The sequence below is a fragment of the Lepisosteus platostomus genome, unplaced genomic scaffold (genome assembly GCF_059453375.1).
Source record: "Lepisosteus platostomus isolate fLepPlt1 unplaced genomic scaffold, fLepPlt1.hap1 Scaffold_115_H1, whole genome shotgun sequence".
Taxonomy (NCBI): domain Eukaryota; kingdom Metazoa; phylum Chordata; class Actinopteri; order Semionotiformes; family Lepisosteidae; genus Lepisosteus; species Lepisosteus platostomus.
This window is the reverse complement of record NW_028291496.1, coordinates 13967-17500: the sequence shown is the minus strand read 5'-3', so window position 1 is coordinate 17500 and position 3534 is coordinate 13967. Positions and strand designations below refer to the sequence as shown.

Here is a 3534-nt window from a genome sequence, read left to right as displayed (position 1 = left end):
TTGTGTTTTTTTATGATTATTGCCCATATGTTGATTGTTGATTGATTGTATACAATGTATAATTTGAAATACATATGTTTCAGGTGTGAATGTGTATTTTCAGAATACATTTCTAAATCTAATCATTGGCTTGGTTTACTTGTTTCTACACCTATAAAATCTATCTTTGATGTATAATAGACCTCTACCCATATACGTATAATAGACCTCTAAAGTTATACGTATAATAGACCTCTAACCATATACGTATAATAGACCTCTAAAGTTATACGTATAATAGACCTCTAACCATATACGTATAATAGTCCTCTAAAGTTATCCGTATAATAGACCTCTAAAGTTATCCGGAACTCCAACCATATATGTATAATAGTCCTCTAAATTTATCCGTATAATAGAACTCCAACCATTTATGTATAATGAACGTCTAAACATAGACGTATAATTGACGTATAACTTTAGACGTATATTAGAATTTCATTCTAGACGAATTGTAGACCACATTTAGACGTATAAGGTATGCGTTTAATAGACGTATATTATACGTCTTTTGCCCACTGGGTGGGCTCCAGATGCACATGGAAGCAATCAAGTGTTTCATCCGAGCTGTTTCAAAGACTGCCCAAGAGCTTTCCTTTCACAGAGGCGCAACGATTAATGATGGGGGTGCACCCTTCAATGCGCCTTACGACTCTAGGGAGTGATTGAGACGATTCGTAGCGTGTGCTCATTTCTCTCTATTCCCCGTGTTGCAGTGGTAGGATGACGTAAATTACTGCTTCGACACGTAACGCCATTATAATCACGTGCAGGAGCTGAGGGCTTTAGTTTTGTTTCGTTTTCCATGACGTTCGTAAGCGCGCAAATCAAAGGCAAGTCCTGCGTCTAACACGAACGTAAATGCTTTTGAAAGTGCAGTGTGGTGCAGCTTGTAAAATCCTTGTCCACATTTGTGGTTTGTTGATGTTTGTTCTGTCTGCCAAAGTTGCATTTTGACATCCGGACGGGGGGACTTTATCATTTGAACGTGAAGCCAGCCTTAAACCCTCTGAGGTGTGTCTGTCTGCCGGCACGTATCTTGTGAAAGGTATTTTTTTTTAACGGAGAGCAACTTTAAAAAGGTATCCGCAGCCACCTCGCAGTCCGTGTTTGATTATAGGAGGAATGCGGCGGCGGCGAGCTCGCATTTGTCGTGCTCGAGTGTTTAAGGCGATGGGATCGAAATGCGTTGGGGACTCCCCGCGCAGGTTCGAAACCTGCCGACTCCGGCGTCTGCCGCATGTCGCCTTGTGCCTGCGCGGCAGAGGCGAAGTGCCGCTTCTCCTTTCCTGGTACTATAACAACGCGAAATCGCTTGGACCTGCTGCCATGGACATCAATTCTTCAGATAACCACACACTTTGCCTTCGCACCTCTGGTGCTCTGCTTATGCCTTTGAAAACCTAATGAATAAAGCTGAAAGAACCGACACGATATGTAGGTGCTGGTAAAGCACGCAGTAAAGAACTGTTAACAGCAAGGGTTTCAGTGGGTTAACTGAGGAGAAGGCGTGATCGCTAATTGTTGACTTTTTATTTGGTGTTAGAAACACTCTTACTGTGCATGACGTGCAACAAATGTAGCCACAGAAATTGCATCACGCTTTCATGTATGCTATTGCAAACACCAACGTTGCCTAGATAGAAAACCGAAATAGCCGTGGGTTTGCTTGCTGGTCTGAAGGATCTCTCTTCGAATCTCTATCATTTGTCAATGGAAGTAAAAGGCGCTGCAATCTGATACGTTCAGAATCAAACCCGCAGCTGTTGTTCGACTTTATTTCTTGACTAATTACAACTGAGTGTCGCATGAGCAGTTACATAAACTTGTCTGGTATATTTGAACACAAATGCCGTTCTTCAATTAAAACTAACAGTACATTGTCAGGGACATTCAGTTCTATACAAACAAGAGACAGACAAGAGAATATTTCTACCGTTCATGTGGACTACGTGTTGACTTACTGATCGGAATAATTGAAAGGTTCGGGCTCATAGCCGATGCAGTGCGTGCTAATTAGAACAGCAACGCTGAGCTCTCAGCAACGTACTGAGCCCAGGTGTTTTTCTAAAGCTGTCAGGTGCAGTTCATTTACATGAAGGAAATCTCTTACTGGGTACGATTACAATGCAGTAAGTAGCACAGACTACTTAGGAAGCAGCCCGATGTGTTTAAAAATGACCCGAGCCAGGTAAGAGTCGAACCTACAATCTCCTGATTCGTAATCAGACGCCTTATCCATTGCGCCACTGGACCTGGTGTAACACTGCAGGACTGTAACCCAGTGAGCTCAGCCCTGCAACTAGTAAAATATTACCCCCGGTCCATTCTTTTCCAAAAGTGAGAAACACCTGTTTTCTACATGTTGTCTGTTTTAAAACCATATCTCTTTAAACCAAACCAAAGAGTTTGTCTTTTGCACTGCTATTCTGATTCATTTCGATTTCAAAGAAAAAAAAAACATTACCTTCCAAAGCATCATAAAATTGTCCCTTCTTCCAGACTCTACTTCTCTCTTGTAGTAGTACAGCAGACCTTTCCAGGTGAGCAGATCACAGAGTCCGAAATGAGCTTCCTCAATCAAGCAAAGTACCTGAACATGACTCTGTCATCATAAAAGCGCCCCTGTAATAAAGAAATTAAATCCGAAATCAAGAGGGCAGTTGCCTACTGAAATACAAGAAGTCATCAATTTTAACCTAGCAACACATTAAAGGCTGCATCTATACAAGTACGATTCTAGAAATGCTCACCAGATTACGTTTTAAGAAGGAACTGTGCCTCAGGTTCCGCCGAGATCTTAACTCGGATGGCAGGATTCAGAGTCCGGAGTGCGGACTGATGGCGCACGGAGGGTCCATATACTGTGGATCCCTCAGTGATCTTCCGCGTATTCAAACCACCAGCGTGTGACTCCCCTGTCCCCGTGACCTCATTGCTCTGCTCTCTCCTCTGTGCAGCCGAGCCCGACTCACGGTAAAGTGAAAAAAAATATGCCCTCAACGTGAGATTTAGTCTGGAGCGAGGATAGATGTTACCTTTTTATCATTGAACAGGATGCATGTGATGTGGCGACTAGGTTCAATTTTGTATCCTCTTTAAAAGATTAAGGACTGGGGTGAGCGTGATTTACCAGCTAAGAACCCGACGTGCGCACCGTTTAAGCTGCATAGACTCGGTCGTTTAACTCTTCTCCATTAGTAGGGTTAAGGTTAAAGAAAAAAACATTGCTGACTTCTTTTTTTTTTGCCAGCCGCTAGCGCTGATTAGCAAGGTTTGTATTTCATGTTTTGCAAGTTGCATCCATTTTAAGAAAAACAAGTCGCGTTAAAGACAGGAAATGAATACTTGCATTTAATTAAGTCTAGCCGTAGGCGGTTGTCCATAATGACCAGTACTGTTCAAGAAGACAGAACAAAGAAGGCACCGCTGGGATTCGAACCCAGGATCTCCTGTTTACTAGACAGGCGCTTTAACCAACTAAGCCACAGTGCC

General features: G+C 42.6%; 1 non-coding gene across 1 annotated transcript; it reads right to left on the bottom strand.

Annotated features, from left to right (window-relative positions):
• Positions 1 to 3460: 3460 nt before the first annotated feature.
• On the bottom strand, positions 3461 to 3534 carry trnat-agu (transfer RNA threonine (anticodon AGU)). The gene has a single exon. It is a non-coding gene; the product is annotated as a tRNA-Thr (tRNA).